Here is a 12,186-nt window from a genome sequence, read left to right on the forward strand (position 1 = left end):
ACAGCTCAAGATCCAAAGTTTCATGGGAGAAAGTCTGATCATATTGGATCATATGCCCTTGCCTGGGGCAGGTGAGGGTGAAGATTTCTTTTTTTGGGGGGGGGGCTGCAGCTTTGGTGTATGGGGTTCCTGGACTAGGGATCGAATCAGAACTACAGCTGTCAGCCCACACCACAGCCACAGCAATGTGGGATAAGAGCTGCATCTGTGACCTATGCCACAGCTCATGGCAATGCCAGATTCTTAACCCACTGAGCATGGCCAGGGATCAAACCCAAATCCTCATGGATACTAGTCAGGTTCTTTTTTTTTTTTTTTTTTTTTTTTTTTTTTTTGTCTTTTTGCCTTTTCTAGGGCTGCTCCCATGGCACACGGAGGTTCCCAGGCTAGGGGTCTAATCGGAGCTGTAGCCACCGGCCTACGCCAGAGCCACAGCAACGCAGGATCCGAGCCGTGTCTGCAACCTACACCACAGCTCACAGCAACGCCGGATCTTTAACCCACTGAGCAAGGCCAGGGATCGAACCCGCAACCTCATGGTTCCTAGTCGGATTCGTTAACCACTGCGCCACAACGGGAACTCCACTAGTCAGGTTCTTAACCTGCTGAGCCACAATGGAAACACTGAGGGTAAGGATCCTAACAGATAATTGAGCCAGAACTGCCTTCACTGTGAAGGAGGAGTCCCCAAAGAAAATTCAAGATAGTTCCCTGAATCTTCTAGATTCATTTTCTCAACCTTCTCCAAACTGTGGGGGACACAGTCGCTAGGAATGCTGGGATCACATCTAACATCTCCATTACCAGCGAGAGAAGAGGAGGGATCACGGGAAAGCTCTCTGATTGGCCAGGTTGGGTCACAGCTCTGCACGTGAGGCTTGGGAGTAGGGTAGCATAGTGGGACTGGTGCCTATACCAGAACCACAGGGCGAAACAGGAAAGGAACAGTTCCCTAAAGAATGGCAGTGCCATTATCCAAAAAGGGGGCAAGAGTGATACTGGGCAGAGAAAAACAACACATTCCCATCATGGTCTCCAGCTCTGCACTAGCCTTCCTTCCAGCCTGGACTTTTGTGAGTTTGGGTCTGAGCATATCTGGAGGAGAAAGAAAACTAAGGGTGTGTTGCCGGTGAATTTTCCCTGGAGAAGCAGCCCGGCTCAGGGTGGCTGGGGTCTCCTTCTGGGCACTAGAGGGTGATGGCAGGAGGCAGGGTGTGGCACAGAAAATAGCTGTGGCATCGTGGACATTGGTGGGGCCACTGGAAGGTGGAGGCCAAGTCTGAGAAGTCTTCCATTAAATGCCACATGATTCCCATCAGAAAGCTGAAGAAAATCTACCAGGTGGACAGGGTCAGGGAGCCAGGTTTGCTGTTTGCCACCTGGGGCTCAAGAGCCAGAGGAGACAAGGAGCTTCCTGGACTTGCTCTCATCCCAGACCACTCTGCAAAAAAAGCCCAGTCTAAAATGTCGAGCTCATAGGAGCGGTCAGAGGTGGGAATTAGGGTGAGGTGTCACAGCCAACCTATAAAACCAGATGTCAGCCAAGAACCCCTCCAGGCCAGGTACCTGCAGGTAACGCCTGAAGCCATTTCCTCCCTTTTTGGAGGGTGGGTGCCTGCAGCATGGGGAAGTTCCCAGGGCACATACTGCTCAATCTCCAGAACAACCCTATGTTCCATCATGAATCAAGAATTGCACTATACATACACTGTGGGATACTGTACACAATGGAATACTGTACAGTCATGGGAACCACAGCAGTGACAACACTGGATCTTTAACCCACTAGGCCACCAGGGAACTCCTGAAGATATTTCTTGAGGCACCAAAGCCAGGGGAGGGAGTCATTTATGGGCTCTGCGAGTGGGAAGGAAAAGGAAAAAAGAGGGTAATTTTGAACAAATGATAATTTTGTGGAAATATAGTGAAGTTTTTTTCTTATGTATGAACAAGAGCATCCGGTCTGGAGGTAAGTGACATAACTATCTGTCACATTGAATAAAGTACGTTTCATTATGTCACATTATTCACATACGATGCACAGCTTTTGTAGGCTCACTTCTCCCTGGATCGCCACGCAGTTACTGGGGAAGTAATGCAGAAAGTGGCCATAGAAGAAGGTTTTCGCTGCTGCACAGAGTCCTCAGAACCTGTGGACGCAGAACCCCAGCCAGAGGTCCCCATGTGGAGCATGACTCACAGAATAAAATCTTGGCATTGGGGACTGGAAAATCTGACATTGGAGGTTATCTGCAGGCCATGGTTCAAGATGGTAAGCTGTCACAAGAAACACAAGGAACCTGTCTGTGGAACTAGAGTCATAACCAGATGTAGGAAGCCCAGCAGGGCTGGGAGCCAAGAGACGCAGGTGACATAGAAGAACAGCTCCTGATGGACAATGCAGCACAAGTCGAAACCTGTCCAAATACTTCTGGAAGAGAGAAACTTTTTAAGGAGGGAAAGAAGATATTTGGGCCACAGGTGGATCAGGTTCTAGACTTTTCACTCCCCCCGAAAGGTGGAAGCAAGATGCAATGGACTTGTCAAGGTCAAGACCACATTTTCTAGAGTGGCGCTTTGGGTGAGGTTATGAACAAATTCATGCAAAAACCACATTAAACAAAATGAAGAAGCAACAAGCAGGGACAGAGGTTCCCCGTGGAGTGATAAGCAAGGGGTGGACCTCAATACAGAGAGAAGGCCTCCAGCTCAGGGAGAAAAGGCAACCGAATGGAGAACTGGAAGTGAAGGCACTCAGACAAAATAGGATGGAGCGAGGAGGGTCCATCTGCAAGGAACTACCTGAGCAGCGGTGAGTGAAAGGCACAGCGAGTACGGTGACCGGAGGTTCGGTGTGGCCAACCAGCTACCCCTCTATGTGCAAAAGGTCAAAGGGGGAAAGGTTACAGGAGCCCAGTGTCAGAGAGGGTCAGGTTAGAAGAGCAATGAACTTTGTTTTGAAAGACACAACCAGGCCGAGGCAGCCCCGCAAGAGGAGCCAGGGGAGTAAACACTTTGAGTTTATTCCCTTTCGCCTCCAATCAACCACCCGCGGGGAGCCAGAGGGCACTGGGGCCAGGCTGATGAAACCCACGGGGCCAGATGTCTAGGGTGAGAGCAGAGAGGTGAAGGGGAAGAGTGGCAAAGAGAAGATGCCCAGCACAGCGGGAGAGAATATGAAAATGCGGCTCACAGAGATGGTGCTGGACGAGACCAGGCTCAATCTCACCAGCCAGTCAAGGCTCAGGTGCTGAAATCAGGCTTCCTGAGACCACCTGGTCTACTATTTCATTACGGGACCTGGATCAGGTCTTGTTTCCTCCACTGGGGAACTAAAGGGAGTAACAATAATACCTAACCCATAGCGTTGCTGAAGGGCCTGAGCAGGTAAAGCCCTAGGCCAGGGATCGGCGTGGAGAAAGCAGTCAATACATGATACCTACTTTTTCCCTTTTAAATTAGTAAATGCTAAAGATTTATAATGCTTGGTATGGGCAAGGTTAAGGGGCAAGACACTCTTAGACACATTTCATTGGGAGTATGAGCTGTATATAACCTTTTAGGGGGATGACTTGACAGTATTGTAACTCAAAATAGGAGCAAATGATTCCATGTCCTAGAATTTATCCCACACCATGACTTTTAGGAATTCTCAAGACTGTATGCACAAAGATATTCAATACAATTGGGAAAAGGTAGAAATAAAACCTGCATTTACTTACGGGAATTTTATGTACCCATTTATGCTGGTTGTCTGCTGTGTAACAAATTATCTTCTCAAATGTCAGAAATCCATGGCTCAAGGTCCCGCAGGAGGTTGCTGTTCCACTACTGATCAAGGCTGTGATCTCATCTGAAGGCTCAACAAAGGGACGGGGGAGGGTCAGATACAGACAAAGAGATGAGTTGCTATTTCTGCGGTGGGTGCTCCATCTGGCTCGGACTCTACCCTCTTCCCAGTGAAGCAATAAGCCCCACAGCAAGGGTCTGGGCTTTCAGGTGGAAGGAACCGGAGGAAGCCTTCCACCTCCCTCGATCCTAGCCCCTCCAGGCCAGTCCTCTTTTGAGAGGAAACACGGGGGTCTAGAGTCAAAGGCCAAGCTAAGGGCAAGATTTTGCCTTCCCTTGCTTTGTTCTCTGGGACTGTATTTCCTCCTGGTATCTTAGATGAGGCGCTTGGCATCTAAAACAGAAATCAGATATCTTGTATTCCACCAGGTCGCATCTAGTTCCACGTTTTGATGTGTCCACACCTTCACACGCACTGCCCTACGTCTATCATGAAGACGCCCCAGATGGCCCTTCTCAGTCTTCTGTCTTGAGGCTAAACACTCCCCGTTTCTTATTTTCCCTCTCATGAGGTAGGTTTTATATCTTTTACCATTTAGCTCACTCCCTGAAGGAGTTGTACGGTACTCCATAAATATTTTTTGGATGAATTCATTCATTCAGTAATAAATACTCTAATTAGTCAATGTCCTTCTTAAAACATCACCATGGTGTGATACTGTTTTAGGGACCGTGAATTACCGAGGATGCTTAAATGACACACACATTAAAAAAAAACCTGACCTTGAGCTAACTTAAACAATGGAATTCACTAGTTCACGATACAAAGAGTCCAGAAATGGTGAAGATCCGGCAGGATTAGAAGGAGAGGTTTGCACCGTGGCAGGGGCTCTGGGTCTGCTCGTCTTTGCTGGTCTGTGCTCTTGGCTCAGCTCTGGACCTAGTCCTCTGGCCAGGGTTCCTCCTGTTAGCAGAGTCCCTGCAGCCGTTCCACAGTGACCAGGGTGGGCGAAGCCCCGGCAGAGGACAGAGTGCTTCCCACACCCCCTAAGCACAAAGCCCAAGGGACTTCGGCTGGACCAGACTGACCTGGGCCACCTCCCCCCACCCCACCCCATGCCCGCCCCGGCCCACCCACTGCCTGTCCTGTTGGACTTGGACTCGAGGAGGTGTCCACCTCGGAGCCAATGAATGCTGCCAAGAGAACGGGGCTTCTAAGCCAGTCGAACCCTCCCTGTCCTCCACCCCAGCACCCAGAAGTAGGAAACTTCCTCTTGCAGCCCTGGCTGGAACGTGCAGATCCCGCTAGGGAGCGAGCAAAGGGAATGGGACGCTGCTATCAGGTGTGCAGCTGGTGTTTATTAGGTAACTGTGCACCAGACCCTCTTTTAGGCCCTGGGAATACAGCCAAGAACAAAATGGACAGAGTCCATTTGTCCATTTGTCAGAGAGGAGAAACAGAAAATAAACAAACACATACATAAGTAGGGAGAGAACTCTGGGGAGGAACGCAGGGGGTGCCGGGGAGACCTCCCTGGAAAGGTGACATCGGAGGTGTGATTTGGGAGAAGGAGGCAAGCACAGAGGGCCTGGGTGGAAGAGCACTGGTCATTTCTGAGAGACAAGGACTGAGGGCCGACGTGAGGGGCCTGGTGGGCCGGGCAAGGACTGAGGTTGGGCGGTGAGGGGGAGACCACCACATCCTCAAGGGCAGGGCCTGATTTTTAAGCAGTGGTTGCCACACCGTCAGTTGCTATGTCAATGCCCCCTCCACCTGTTCCCGCTGCCGGGCTCACCTGCCACAAAAGTCTGCAAATACCAGGCACCCCTTTTCCCTTCCAGGCCTGCTGCTGAGGTGCGAGCCAGTGATCCCAAATAGACCATGTTTCTCTAGATCATAGCTTAGGATTAGACAGACTGGAAAAGAGCAAGGCTTCAAGCCAAGAGCCAATCGGGAGGCTTCTGGCAGATTCGAGGACAGAGGTGAGCTGCGCTCGAATAGTGGTCATGGTCGCAGGACAAGAGATGAGGGCTGGGTGGGACCGAGATGACGGGGGGGAAGTGACGTGTTCTGGCAACTGGATGTGAGCAAAAAGGGAGACAGGTCAGACAAGGGGACAGGGGGCAGGGGGCAGGAGTGGGGCAGAGCCGGGAGCAAGAGCCCAGGTGCAGTTAGAGAATGAATCAGGGACGTGGTGGCTGTCCATTTGACATGTCACATGTCGGGGAAGCCAAAGGACGCCTGTCTTTGTCTTTCTGTTTGTCTTCTTAGGGCCTCGCCCACAGCATATAGAGGTTCCCAGGCTAGGGGGGGAATTGGAGCTGCAGCTGCCGGCCTATGCTACAGCCATAGCAACGCCAGGTCTGAGCTGGGCCTGTGACCTACACCCACAGCTCGTGGCAACTCTGGATCCTGAACCCACTGAGTGAGGCCAGGGATGGAATCTGCATCCTTATGGATACTAGTTGGATTCTCAACCCACTGAGCCACAGTGGGAACTCTTAGACTCCCATCTTTGGGGAAGAGTATCTAGAAAACAAAATAGAAACTGATCTGACTCATTGCAACTAGAGATTCTCACACTAAGTGAAGTAAGTCAGAAAGAGAAAGACAAATGTGATACCACTTATATGTGGAATCTAAAATATGGCTCAAATGAACCTTTATACAAAACAGAAACAGACTCACAGGCATGGAGAACAGACTTGCGGTTGCCAAGGGGGAGGGGGGAGGGAGTGGGATAGACTCGGGGTTTGGGGTTAGTACATGCAAATGTTTACATAAAAAAAAAAAGGAAACTGATCTGACTCATTCATAGATCTGGTCTTTGCCTATGTTATTTATCCATTCTGCCTGGGGTGCTCTTTGTCTGGCAAACTCCTATTCATCCTTCTATACCCAGATTAATTGCTGCCTCCTCCATGAAACCTTGGCAACTTTGAGGCAGAATTATTTCTTTTTCAAGGCTTCTGGAGCTGTTCACTGACACACGCATCCTATCACTTGCTCTGCACAATGCATTGCCATTTATGTGTCTCCTCCTTAGTACTAGGTTGCAAGTGGGCTCCTAGAGGCCAACTTAATGCTTTTGTATCCCTGGCACTTAACAGCAACTTGAATATAATCATCAAATGAGCGATGGATGAATGAACAAAATATTGACACTGGAGAAAAAGTAAAGGTTAAAAAGTGATAGGAGAAAGGGGTGGAATGTTGAAATATTTAAGATATTGAGACATTCATAGAGAATGGTAGGCCCAATGAGGTTATCCTTGGAAGCTCTTAGAAGGTTCTATATATGGAAGGAGGAGATCTAAATATTTGAGCTAATACCAAATATGAGAAAGAATTGCAATCATTACCTAAGAATACCTCAAGAGGAAATGTGCAGAGAATAGATGAAATATTAGTTGAAGTTGAAAGCCAGAGCACATAGGGAACCGGAAGGTTAGGAAATCGTGAGAATAAGTTTTTTCCAGAATTTCTGGAGACATACCAGTGACATTTTACAATGCAGTCACACAGCATGATCATGTGTACATGACTTTCCGCAGCATGCAACGTAAGGGGTGCTGGTGCAGTCTCAGGCTGCAGAACACGTAAACATGAGAGATTTTGTGGCACTTTTCTGGGGGCTGAACTCGCGGTTGGGCCAATGGCATTTTCCCATTGTTTCCGTCCCTCTTCCCTGTCTTAGGACAATTTGGGAAGATTCAAGTGACACTGGTGATAATGCTGCTTTTATTTTCTCCATTTTTGTATCAATGATTTCAGAATGTACCGTCTCAATGGTTCTCAACTCAGGAAAATGTGAGCCTTTCCACTGCCCTCTGCCCAGAATGGAGACATTTTAACTTTTGCAACAAGTGATGTTGGGTAGACATCAGGGCTGCTGCTAAATATGTTAGCTCGCAGGAAAGCCCCCAACCACCAAGAATTAGCCGGCCTCAAATGTCGGTAGTGCCGAAGTTGGAAAGCCCTATAAAGTCTATCCCACACTAACAGCTCAGATATTATACCAACTGCTTGGCTGGGGCCAGCTTCAAAATTTTTGTGGTTCTTAACAGATGTGGAAAATGTGGAGGGAGTTTATTTACTTCCATTTTGTGGGTTAAAATGAGTCGTTATCATTATATCTCATGTTGTACTTCAAACTTTATCGCATCGAAGGTCCATGGCAAAGGGAGCACTCTTCGTGTGCCTTCTGCGCTAACACTAACCCGACCATTTATTAAGTGCTTAGATGACCTTGCTAAAGGGCTCTGAAGGTCGAAGCAGGACAACAGCAGTCACTAAAATCATGCCCAGTCTTAGCAGAGTTAGAGGTGGCACGAAGTAGGAGTGCGTGGAGGAGGGGATATGTCCCACGTCTCATGTCGCAACCCTGGCACGTACTAGTCATTGGCCCTTGGCAGTTGCCTCACTGTGCTTCAGTTTTCTCTTTGGATATGAGGATTATAGCAGAGTCCCACCTCTTAGAGCTGTTGTGAAAATTAACTGTTGACACGTGCGACGATATTGGACGGCACTCAGCACGGCTGCCAGGATGCTGGGCATTTCTATTTAGTCAGAGTCATGCTGCCCCCTGACACTGTCATGAAGATACTCTTCATTTTCTCCAGCTGGACAGATTTTTTGTTTTTTTTCCAATCTGTTTTAAGGTCTGATCAGGCTAGGGGTCCAATCAGAGCTGCAGCTGCAGGCCTACGCCACGGCCACGGGAACACCAGATCCAAGCCACATCTGCCACCTGCATCACGGCTCACAGCTTAACCCACTGATGAGGCCAGGGATCGAACCCACATCCTCATGGATACTAGTCAGGTTCGTTTCCACTGAGCCACAGCGGGAACTCCCCCAATTATGTGATTCTTAATAAATGTTAAAATGTTGGAGAGAGTCCCCTTATTTCCATTTTTAAGTTAAAACAAAACTTTACTTATATAGCTCAGATTGCTGTTCAAATTCACATGAATTAAAAAGTGTGGCTACACTGTGATTCTTCAGGGAAACCCTGATGGTTATGACGGCAGGAGGGTAAACACCTACCTGCAGGACTCCTGGAACAAGGAGCATTATCCCCAAGCCCTTGTGTGACAGGCCACTAGAGGGCGCCAGAGACTTCTTTCGAAAAACATACAGATTTGGGGTTTTGTTTAAATTGTACCCCAAACAGTCACTAGATGGTGTCCAAAGATTCCTTTTGAAAACCTAAGTGGCCAGATACTCATTTGATGTTTATAGCAAAAATAATAACTGATTATCACATTTAATTGGAACAACGCAGTGCATCAGTCCAAGAGCAACGTCTCAATTCAACATAGACAAGTGTTTTTCTCTGTTCTAGATCCTTGTCATAGGGAAACTCCTACAGAAAAAATTCCTTTTCCTATTAATCTGTTAAAGTTTTAATTAAAAAATTTAAATCACACGTCACTGGTGGTGATTTAGCAACCCCATTGCCTAGAAAGGATGGGGGTTTGGAGTTCCCATTGTGGCTTAATGGGTTAAAGACCTGACATTGTCTCTGTGAGGACACAGGTTCGATCCCTGGCCTGGTTCAGTGGGTTAAGGATCCAGTGTTGCCATGGTGTAGGCCGCAGCTGCAGCTCCGACCGGACCCCTGGCCCAAGAGCCTCCGTATGCTGCCCATGTGTTCGTGAAAGGAAACGAAGAAAGGACGGCTCCTTGGGATCTGCTATACGGAGCCCCACCTCCCAAATCCAAAGGACTCCAGGAAGAAAGATATGTTGGTGACTCTTGGTTTCTTTTCCGTTACAAGCTTACACCCGAGCAAAGGAGAGGCAGCTCTGGAAGCACAGCGGCAGGGATTTTTGGAGTTCTGGGCTTTGTTCAAAGTAAACCCCAAATAGGGTTTTCGACAGACACGAGGGCCTTGGACCTGCAAAAACTCACATCCCTGCCCCTGTCTCCCTCCCTGGGGCCAGTCCTCCGAGCCTGGGCAGGGTCTGAGAAGCCACGCAAACCTGCCACCTGCCACACACAGTCCCACAGGCCGGTCAGCCCCAGGATGGGCGGAGAGCTGAGGGACGCATTCGAACCAGCGTACGTGCCTCGCTTTTAGGAGGACAGCATGACAGCCCAGAGAAAAGGAATGTGGGGGTCTTCCAGGTTCCCAGTGACTGTTCAAAGAGTCATCATTCCTTAGAGATGGTTTCTCGACTCATTTCACTTTCTCTCTTTCATACTTATGGAGAGAACAGACTTAAGAACAAATAATGAAGTCAGACAGAGCCCTGAAGGCTGGAACCAAAAGGCTGAGACAGAAGAGCAGAAGAGGGAGGAGGGGCCGGTGACGATGGCTGACCCGTCTTTGTTGGCACAGTCTTAGCGCCCACTCAAGGCTGACTCTACCAGTTTGGTGCTTGGCCCTTCCTTTGACAGATAAGCAAACTGAGAATTTGAGACGTTGCTTTTTCCCAGGTCACACAGCTGGTCAGGGGTGGAGCCAGGAATCGAACCAGAGAGCTAAGAGCTACCCAGTGTGTGAAGTTTTAATAAGGTGGACAACTAACCCTCCATAACCTTGGGTGTTTCCTCGGTGGTGGTTGTTGGCAGAGGGACCTACGGAAAATAGGTTATTTGCTCTCTTTCTTTGACCGCAGGGGCAGAGACCACAGAGGCTGCAGCTTGGACCCAGGTGCTGCCCAGAGGAAGGAGCTCCAGCTCTCTCTGAGGAGGCCCCAGGGTGCTGGGTGGTCTCCGGTTCAGAGTCCATGGAGCCCCCTCCACGGGCCATGGCCCACCCAGTAAAAACGCCCCGGCTTTCTCCAAGGGGGTCGTTTCCCTCCACTGTTTACCGACGTGCTGTAAAAAGAAAAGCTGCTGTAAACAACGCGAGTGCGTGAAGAGCCTAATTAAAATAACTAAAGTAATAGCTCGTGAAAAAACTAGTAAAACTAATTATTACAGAGTAGCCGTGTGGGAAGGCAAAAATTGCTGCTCCACTTGGCCTAGAAAAACACGGACAGTTTACCAGGTCCCTTCTGAGGATACGGTTCCTCCCAACCTGGATTCAAACTCTACTGCCTCTCATCTCAGTGTCTCATTTCCTTCTTCTTTTTTTGTTTTTTACGGCCGCACCTGAGGCATGTAGAGGTTCCCAGGCTAGGGGTCTAATCAGAGCTGTAGCTGACGGCCTACACCACGGCCACAGCCACAGCCACGCCAGATCTGAGCCTCATCTGCGACCTACACCACAGCTCATGGCAACACCAGATCCTTAACCCACGGAGTGAGGCCAGGGGTCGAACCTGAGTCCTCATGGATGGGAGGGAACTCCTGATTTCCTTTCTGACAGTAGTCATTTGTGAGGGACCCTTCAATGGTCCTAACTCCAAATTGTTCCTTATCGTCAAATGTCTGGCTTTTTTCTTTTTAACTCGGAGAATCAGGAAAGTTTAGAATCTGAGAACCTCTGCGCTGAAGACGTGTAGACGTGCAGTAAATCTTCTGCGGGCTGCATGGGTCCCTCTGCCAACATCCCTACGTGATGGCTGGCCACTCTGCTTGAGCATCTTTGAGAGGCGAGGAAATGGCAGCTCTGGCAGCTCTGGCTGCTTGGGCTGCTGTCAAATACCTTTTTTTTTTTGTCTCAAGCTATACTCTGCCCCTCTAACGTCCCACCATTCCTCATTCCACCCCTCGAGGCCACAGAGAATAAGAAAAATGCCTCTTTGAAGGCAGAACCATGTCAGCTCACACCTTCCCCGTATGGAGTTCCAACCCCAGCCCTGCTGGGTGATCCACCCCAGGAGTGGAGCCCTGGTTGAAAGGTCCCCCGGGAGGGGCATTTACCTGCAGAGGCGACGAGGACCAGCGTCTTTGCCAGGAAAAGCAATGGTCATATCTGAGGGGAAATGGAACATCGAGTCAGAAGGTAGAACAGGGAACAGAAGAAAGATGTGGAACGGTACATTTGTTAGCTCAGAGGGTCAGGAGCAGAGGAGAAGCCGTCAGAGGTACGGGAACAGAAAAGGCAGTTCAGAGATAAAACCACGGGAAGTAACTTTTTGCAGGAGCTGCCTTTTTCTTACACAGTGATTTTTACATCTCCCAAGGCCATGCAGAGCCAGATACCCTCAGTTAACAAGGCTAATTCTTCCATTTTTCATCAGACGACTGCTGTTGAAACTGCCATCATAACCTATTCCAGAATCTTGTTGAGCATCTCATCAAATAACTGATGGTGAGCTGATAGAATCCACCTGACACTTTTGGCTAACTGTGTCTGAGAGCATTTAAAATGTATACCAGAGCATGGAGCAGACTTTTCTTTGCTCAGGAAAAGTCCCGTTAGCGGACCCTCTTAGTTATATAAACATAGCTTGATAAAGTACGCGGAAAGCACTTAGCGTAGCCAATAATATTAGCAC

The 12,186-nt window shown here is 48.9% G+C and overlaps 1 protein-coding gene across 8 annotated transcripts in view; it reads right to left on the reverse strand.

The window, feature by feature from the left end:
• The window catches only part of ABCD3 (ATP binding cassette subfamily D member 3), a 238,241-nt gene that overhangs the window by 139,591 nt on the left and 86,464 nt on the right, over positions 1-12,186 (reverse strand). For 3 of the 8 annotated variants that reach the window (XM_085020722.1, XM_085020719.1, XM_085020721.1), the window contains exons 3-4: positions 11,609-11,660; positions 3,723-3,860 (exon numbers count right to left, since the gene is read on the reverse strand). The exons of 1 other annotated variant lie outside the window; for it this stretch is intronic. The gene's annotated coding sequence lies outside the window, so the exon portion shown is untranslated. The remainder of the gene's footprint in view (positions 1-3,722; positions 3,861-11,608; positions 11,661-12,186) is intronic. 4 more of the 8 variants (XM_085020723.1, XM_085020720.1, XM_085020725.1 and 1 more) reach the window with 2 other exon arrangements.

This window comes from Sus scrofa, chromosome 4, assembly GCF_054392235.1.
Source record: "Sus scrofa isolate SSC_HxYL_T2T_F1_AM1 chromosome 4, Sscrofa_HxYL_maternal_Yorkshire_Landrace_v2.0, whole genome shotgun sequence".
Taxonomy (NCBI): Eukaryota; Metazoa; Chordata; class Mammalia; order Artiodactyla; family Suidae; genus Sus; species Sus scrofa.